Raw genomic sequence first — 9537 nt, 5'->3', positions numbered from 1 at the left:
CACAGTGTCTGTTCTGCAGCACATGTATCCTGGAGTAATTTCAACCTTCAAGTCTTATTATGTAAGAAATACATTTTGTAATGCTAGAAGTTTCATAGATAATGATTCCTCTGATTAATATGGTCATAGTTAATTAAAGCTGTCGAGAAAAAATGCACCATTCCAGAAGCCATTAAGAACACTTTTGATTCATGGGGCAACGTCCAAATATCAACATTAACAGGAGTGTGGCAGACATTGATTCCAACCCTCACGAATGACTTTGAGAGGTTCCAGACCCCAGTGGAGGAATCAACTGCAGAGGTGGTGGAAATAGCAAGAGAACTAGAATTAGAAGCAGAGCCTGAAAACATGATTGAATTACTGCAATCTCATGAGTGGATGAAGAGTTGCTTCTTGTGGCTGACCAAAGAAAGTGGTTTCTTGAGATGGAATCTACTTCTGGTAAAGATGCTGTGAACATTGTTGAAATAACAGAAAAGAATTTAGAACATTACATAAACTTATTTGATAAAGCTGCAGCAGGGATTGAGAGGATTGACTTCAATTCGAAAAAATATTCTACTGTGGATAACATATTATCGCACAACAATGCATGCTACCCAGAAGCCTTTTGTGAAAGGAGGAGTCAATTAATGTGGCAAACTTCATCGTCTTATTTTAAGAAATTGTCCCAGATACCCTAGCCTTCACTAACCAGAACCCTAATCAGTCAGCAGCCATCAATATTGAGGTGAGATTCTCTACCAGCAAAGGGATTACAGCTCTCTGAAGGCTCAAATGATCATTAGCATTTTTCAGCAATAAAATATTTTTAAATTAAGCTATGTACATGTTTTTAGACATAATGCTAATACACCCTTATGGATTACAGTATGTAGTAAGCATCCATTTATATGCACTGAGAAACCAAAATTTTGTATGACTTATGTCATTGTAATGATCACTTTATCTCGGTGGTCTATACTTGAACCTGCAATATCTATGAGGTATGCCTTTAAATGACAGCTTGACAGACTGCAAAGTTTGTGATAAAATTCAAGTAAGGAATGTATTATGTATTGAATTTTCTTGGAAAACAAATTTCTATACTGATACATCTCTGCTTAAAATTATTTTATGAATTATATTGTGAAGAAAAGTCCAACTTTAAAAATTAATAGGTCATGTTACTTATTACTCTTTTACACCATATTATCCCCACAAATAACAATAAGTACCAAATAAGAACATCATAAAAATTCAGCAGAAGATAGTTCAGTGGACTTGGATGTAGGAATGTAAGCACTCACTGCCTTTCAACAAACCCCTTAAAGAAAAGTTTTTGTTTTCTGACTCCTTATCTATAAATAAAGGAGTTTTGTTTGATAAGTTACAAATTTACTTTTATATTCAAAATTCAATAATACAATATGTATGTGATCTCTTTATCAATTAAATCATCACCTTTTCTCCCTAAACCTAAGCTAGCAAATATTGAAAGAAATCTGAAATGCTTTTAATAAGCAGATGTGTATGGGTGCAGTGGTTTACACCTGTAATACCAGTACTTTGGGAGGCTGAGGCAGGTGAATCACCTGAGGTCAGGAGTTTGAGACCAGCCTGACTAACATGGTGAAACCCCATCTCTACTAAAAATACAAAAATTAGCCAGGCATAGTGGTGCATGCCTGTAAGCCCAGCTACTTAGGAAGCTGAGGAAAAAGAATCACTTCAATCCAGGAGGCAGAGGTTGCAGTGAGCCAAGATCTCACCACTGCACTCCAGCCTATGCGATAGAGCAAGATTTCATCTCAAAAAAAAAAAAAAAAAAAAAAAGTAACATTTTTCACACTTATTATTGTTAGAGCAGGGGCGCTGTCATTTTGGCCCAACACCGCCACTTTAAATTCCAGCTCGCTTTCTAGACTCATGCATTTCAAGGAAACCACTTCTCTTCTAATTACAAGCAGTCACAGTAAAACACAGATAAGAGACCTCAGGCACAGAAGAAGGTGGGGGGAAAGTCTCTTGGGTAACTGTCAAACTTCACCCTCATACAACAGGCCCCAGTAGAACAGTGGGCCTTAATAAGCACATTTGTTTCTCTTCAGGTGCACTAAGATAGGGAAGCTAAAAGCAGACTTGGGGGGTGTGCCTGCAGCTGCAGAAAGATGTATGGGAACAAACACACAACTCTCCCTCCCAGATAAGCACAACAGCAACAACAACAACAAAACACAGAAAAAAAAAAAAAACAAAACACAGAAGCAATGCAAGTTTCTAATAAACTCTCCCACCCTGAATCCTGAAAAACTGTTAGTCTGTTAGAGATTGTGCCTCTAGCCTAACTCAGCCAGATGCCCCTCTCAGGTTTATTTTCTCTAAAATAAACCTATCATAACTGGAAAGCCACCTTTCATGCTTCTTTCCTCTTCAATTCTTAAAATCATAGTATTAAATTTTATTCTTAGTCCGTTTACTAAAAGCTCTACATGTCAATATAGAATATGAAATTTATTTTCACAGTTAGCATAAAGACATATTGCTTAAAGACACAATATTCATGCGGAGATTGAAGATGATTAAAATAGAGAAAAAAATTCCTCTTTCAGATAGTTAAATGTGATCACAGCACATTTTTATTTAAGGGTATTGTGCTTGAATCTCTACCCTTAGTACACCAGGAAGAAACGACTTTAAAATATAATTTTAAAATGTTACCTCATTTTCTGTTTTGAACTTTTGTATGTGTAGAAATTCTAAGAAGGAGTGTTGTCCAACTTTGAAAGACAGAATCTGACATTTTTTGAGGGAGTGGTGTGAGGGTCAATCACAACTGGAAACCAGAAAGAAAAATTAAAAAACAATTACAACAAATAGTTTGCTTTTAAACTGATAATGGCAGAATTGCCTGATAAAATGTTCATAACTCAAGACAAAGCAAGAGATTATCTTTTTCATTTAGTCTAATTAGAAATAATGCTTCTTATCTTTTTAGCTCTTTATAGCTCTGCTTTACTTACTCTTTAATACATTTGGACATCCCAATCTATACATCTTATTCTTTTTGTTTTTTAACTTGTACTCATCCATCTTTGGATGTTTCTTCACTTACTCAGTTTAGATTTCATGATCCTTTGTTAAAATCAGTCATTGCAAATACCCTCAACTCCCTTGTCCCCTTCTCTCACCTTTATAATTACCGGCAAAACGATTATTAGTGAAACTAAACTCACCTTCATTCCATGTTTGCAACCCAAGATGAAGAAATCCCACAACAATGTGGGCTGTTCTCACTTTAAAAATCATGAACATAGATTTTAGATTGGCAGTTATTTCTCACACAGACTGTTATATTTCCTGGCAAAATTTGCTTTCACACTTTCTTAGATGATTATTTTGTAAATTATTCTCACTGCCCATCCATTTGCCTCCGCTATACCCCTATTTGCCATCGATAGCCCTTCCTCAAATTTCACTTTACCAAGAAAATAGAAGCAGGAAGATGACAAAAGCTAACACTAAATCTTTGAAGCCACATTGTCTCTGCCCACAGTTGTCTTTCCACATAATGTAGGAAATGCCTCAGTCTTCCTAACTCTGGCCTGCAGGTCTTATGCTTGGGATCCCATCCACTTTGCCTACTGAATACCCTCATTTCCGCAAACACCCTTTCCTTTTTTATGATTCGTTGAATTCACCCTCCTAGTTCAGTACTCCAGTCATCTTGCAGACAACTATAATTCCTTTCTTGCAACCAATGTCCACCTTCATTTGCTTGTCCATTTATAGCAAATTATTTTGCTGTAATTTTCTATATCAATTTAGAGCAAAATTTCTTTTTCTAATTAAAAACAACTTACTGTTTTTATATTTCTTAAAATTGTTACTTTAGACTTGGGGGCACCTGTTGCAAGTTTGTTCCATTGCATAATGCTGAGATTTGGGCTTCTGATGGTCCCATCACCCAAGCAGTGAACATAGTACCTACTGAGTAGATTCCCAATCCTTTCTATCCTCACTCCCCCAACTCTTTTATAATCCTCAGTGTCTATTTTTTCTGTCTTTGTGTCCCTACTGATTCCGTGTTCAGAGTCCACTAATAAGTGGGAACATGCAGTATTTGATTTTCTGTTTCTATGTTAATTCGCTTAAGATTATGGCCTACAGCTGCATCCATGTTATTTACAGTAAAATTTCTTGAAGATGTCATATTTTATTTCTATCTCTACTGTTGCCATCTCCCACTCTCTAACCCACTACAGTCAGGTTTCTCTGCTGACGACTCTACGAAAAGTCTTATCAAAGTCACCAAGAACTTTCCAATTGCCAACTTTAATAATACATTCTCTGCTGTCATCCCACTCAGTCACTTAGTATCACTTGTTATACTTTAGCACTACCACAATTTGAAAACATTTATTTATATTCCTTCTATTTCCAACATACTTTCTTGGCTTCTTTACTACATCATTGGCTGACTCTTTTCAGTTTTCCATTTCTAACTCTGCTCTTGTCGTGGCATCTATTTTTAAAGAATGACCTACTGCTTTATCCAGGGTGCTCTTTAAAAAATCTAAAATCTGTATTTAAAATTGCTACATAGGAAATCACATCTTGTCCCATGACAATTAAGTAGAATCAGTGTATTGATGGCTCCTTAATTTACAACATGTTATACCAGTCTTATATATCTAAATATATTATATGTGTGTGTATATATGTGTATATATATGTGTGTGTGTTTATATATATGTCTGTGTGTGTGTGTGTATATATATACGCACATGATTCCAGACTTACCTCTGAGATCACTTGTGAGACTTTACTGTCTTATTATAACCTCAGAATCAACTGAAATTTGATTTTATAGCCAAATACTATTCTTTATTAAAATTCTTTATTAATTTTCTTCCCATCATGTCTATGTAGGAGTGAAACTTACATCCTGTTTTTATTGAGAAAGACTTAGAATTCTTGGCTGCCATTCCTTTTTTGAATAACCATTTGATCAATCAGACATTTATTTTTTGTGGAATAAAATATATGTAGATATAAATATATCCCATATTTTTTCCATTTTGTTTCCGCCACTAAATTTCTATAAACCACTGTCATCTCTCACTCATTATTTTGCTGTAGCCCCATGAGTTTCCCTATGTATTGTCCTGCTCTAAATTTTCTAAAAAAAAGTCATTCTTTCTCTGTAGTATTTCTTTTTTGCAAAATTATTTGAGATAAAAATTTAAAAATGTGGAACATTCCCAGTCACATTCACCAGAATTTCAACTTTTAAATTTTTTACAATTTTTTTTTAAAATCCATCTTTGTCACTTACTAGCTTTGCAATTTTTGGCTCACCCAAGCTGTGTGACCTTGGCAGGTTATGTATCATTTCATCTTTTAGATGGTGGGAACTGTGCTAGCATTATAGATGTGCTGTGATGATTAGCAAAGGTAACCATTTAAAGTGTTCAAACAATTCCTGGTTCATATTAAGTAGTACTCAATAAATACTATTGATTATCATAATTAACATTGTACAGTTGCCCCAAGAACAACATGGATTTGAACTGTTCAGGTCCCCTAACATGTGGTATTTTTCAATAAATCAATTGAAACAACTTTTAAAGATTGTGACAATTTGCAAAACTGCACAGCATAGGAATATAAAAATAATTAAGAAAAAGTTTGGTATCCCATGAATATATGTAGATACTAGTCTTTTTATATGTTGATCAACTGTTTATGCTATCATTAAGGTGTCTGGACAAAAGTAGGCTAAAAACAGTTAAGTTTTGGGGAAGTCAAAGGTTAAGCATGTGTGTGGACCTTGTGAAGATGGGGGACCTAATCCTTGCATTGTTCAAGGGTCAAGTGCATTCACTTCTATCTTATTTTTCATCCTTTGTGGTCAATCTCACACACACACACACACAGAGCTCACGAACATATATGTATACATGTATTATATTTGTATATTTACAGTCAGTCCTCTACATCAGAGGATTTCACATCAGAGGATTCAACCAACTCTGGGTCAAAAATATTTTTTAAAAAGATTGTATCTGTACTGAACATGTCCAGACTTTGTTTTTCTTGTCATTATTCCCTAAACAGTATAGAGTGGCAACTAATAACATAGCATTTATGTTGTATTAGATATTATAAGTAATGTAGACAATTTGAAGTAGAGGAGGATGTGCATACATTACATGCAGATACTAGGCCTTTTTATATCACGAACTCGAGCATCCACAGATTTTGGCATCCATGGGAGGTCCTGGAACCAAACACTAAGGAGTGGCTGTATATAGAGATATGATAGTCATACAAATTTTGCACATTTTCAATAACAATATTATAAACATTTATATACTTACCTCAAACTCATAAAGTATAATATTATCTGTATCTTTGAAAGGCCCACTCTTCTTACCTTGACTGCATTTCTCACTTTGTCTCAAAATAACACTAAGGTTACATATAGATCCCCTCCTATGTTTTTCATTTTTCATTTGCATCTTATAACAGAGTTGCTTAACTTGCACGAGAAACGTAAGCTCCCTGGATTATTGTAAAGTGGTCACTGTGAAGCAGCTGCCTCCGTGAGAACTTGCCCCCGAGCTCCCTTGTATTTAGGTGCGGCGACATGAAAAGTTCTTGCTTAACTGGAAAATGAATGGAAGTGATATGTCGCACTTTGGGACCAGATGTGGGCGTGTTCTTCCTTGCTCTTTTTCCCTTCAGCTAGATGGATGAGGAAGTATGTGACTGTGGAGGTGATGGAGTCTCTAAATGGAAGGAGTTCCACGTGTTTTAGAGAGTTTCATGAGAAAAAAAAATAAATTCTAAAATTTTGACTTTTGAGTATTAAAAACGGCTAAAAATACACAAACAATATAGACTTATATCCCTAAAAAAAGTGTTTATTTTAAACATTTTGCCTGTTTTTGCACTTTACAAAAACAGTTGCAATATGTATCATTCTGTGATTTACTTTTATTATTCAAAACTATATTATTTCTCCTGGAAGTTTTCCATGCAAACATCTATAGTTTAGTCACTTCTATTCCCCTATGATATTTTATTATATAAATGTATTAAATTATAGTCATTCACTTATCCTTTGATTCAACTGGAAATAATTGGAATCTTTATAATATTTGATGGTATAGCTCACCCATATTGTTTGATGAAATTTTATAACTCTGTTCCAAAAGGCCTTTTATATCATTTAACATAATTCAGAATTTGATTTGCTCTTGTAAAAAATATTGATGTTGACACGATATGGAAACCTCCTTGGAAATAATTAGAAAAAAAAAAATAATTATTGCCATGTATATTTTTTGGTTAATCAGCCATTATAAACTTTTTTATTAACCCTAATAATTTATTTATAAATTTGTTGCATTTGCTACGGACATAACAATCCAATTGCAAATAACTAGAATTTTGTTTTATGCATATAATTCATTTCTTAGTAAACTGCCTAGAACTCCTAAGGAAAAAAAGAAAGATAAAGGGAAGTGTAAATAGTTTGCATTTGTATCTTGATCCTAATCTTAAATATGAGAAGACACAAATGTAAACTATTTACACTTCTGTTTATCTTTCTTTCCCCCTTTAGAAGTTCTAGGGGAATAGATCACATAAAATCTGCTGCTTGAATGTGTGGTGGAACTTGCCCTTAAAATTATTCAGCCTGTCATCTTCTTTGTGAAAAGATTTTGACTATAGGTGCAATTCCGTTAATGATTACAAGATTATTCTTCTTTACTATTTCATTTTGAATCAGGTTAGATAAGTAATATATTTTTTTCCATCTTAGCTTTAAAATTTTTTTTTTCACAAATTAGAAGTAAAAGTCTCCTATATTACATAAAATATATTTCTTGTTCCTTATCTATTTTTTCTTACTCTTGGGTTTTTACACTTGAGTATTTCTAGTATTGTTTTAGTCTTTACCAAAAAAAAAAACAAAAAACAAAAAAAAAACCTGTATTTTTATTCTCTAATTGCCAGTTATTATTATTTAAATTTCTTTCGTTGTTTTCTGCTGTCTACTTTTATATTAAAATGGATGCTAAGTTCATTAATTGTGAATTTTTTCTTCATTTCTTTTGTAGGTTTATTGAATTTTCTCTTCTATGTTCTGCTTGAGATTTTTCTTAAAAATTTTGTGTAAGTCCACTATACTGCAGCCATTGAAATTTTTATTTTCTTGTTGAGGCATAACTTTATAAAGCAAAGTGCATGATGCGAAGTGCACAGCTTGATGAATATTTTTAAATGTTACAGCTACATAACTGCAGCACAGATCAAGGTATAACACACCTCCAGTACCCCAATTGGCTTCCTTAAATCCTCTCAGAGTTAAGGTGCGCTGTCCAAAGGACGCTACTATCTGTTTTGGAAATCGGTTTCCAAAGAATTATGTAACATACATTCTTTTTGTCGAGCTTATTTCACTACACATTTTTACGTTGCTCTAGATCCTTATAATCACTAGCTATTGTCCTTATCAAAACAATCTGATAGTCCAGTGAAATAGTCTGTAAGTTTTGATTGGTAGAAGATTCCTTATTGCTTAATTTGAACTATTTTTCAAATCGTAATTTTATTTTGATCATTAACTATAAGTGTGCTTTACACTTCAACCATATATGAATGCTCTAGATATGTGTTTGTTACTGACTGTTTTCTGTAGGATTCCAGTAATTAGAAGTGCACATATGTTCCTGGCTTTTTGAATATTTTTACCTTACAGTAGTAATCCATATAAAGCTAACACTTATGCTTTATTTCTAATTTGTTTGATATTAATAATTGAATATCAGCATTAATTTAATTAATACTTAGTGTAATATTATATACAATTTTTGAATAGCAGCATTAATTCTTGCCTAGTGCAATATTATATGGAATTTTTGAAGAGCAGCATTAATTTAACACTTACCTAGTGTAATATTATATACAATTTTTGAATAGCAGTATTAATTTAATTAATACTTACCTAGTATAATATTATGTACAATTTATTGAACATATTTGGTTTTATATTTAAGGGACTTCTCTTGAATTCAGTATTTTGATTTATTTCTAGTATCTTATTTTGTGTTTTTCTTTTCTCCTTATTTTCTGTTTCTTGTGTGTCTAATTTGGGAGCTTATTATTATTTCTCAATTCTTTTCACCCAATTTTTGAAACTCATTATCGCCGTTCATTTTGTTGACAATTTTAAGTGGGGGAAATCTGTTTTTGTTTTTCAGATAATGTCTTTATTCTGTGCTTGTTTTGTCCTTGTTCTGTTCTTGTTCTTGAGAGATGGTTTCACTGATTACAACGATCTAGGTTGAAATGTGTTTTCTTTCAGTACATTAAAGATACAACAATTTCGTTCACTTCTGGTCTTGTCCTTGAAAAGTCAGCCCTTAAGTTAATTAAAGTTCCTTTGCAGACAATCTTCTCTCATCTCAGCTGCTTCTAAGACTTTCTCTCTATCTTTGGTTTATTGCAATTTTACCCTGCTATGCCTAATAGGGGAATTTC

Source organism: Mandrillus leucophaeus, unplaced genomic scaffold, assembly GCF_000951045.1.
Source record: "Mandrillus leucophaeus isolate KB7577 unplaced genomic scaffold, Mleu.le_1.0 Scaffold62, whole genome shotgun sequence".
In the NCBI taxonomy this organism is placed as follows: Eukaryota; Metazoa; Chordata; class Mammalia; order Primates; family Cercopithecidae; genus Mandrillus; species Mandrillus leucophaeus.
Note: the sequence above shows the minus strand (reverse complement) of the source record.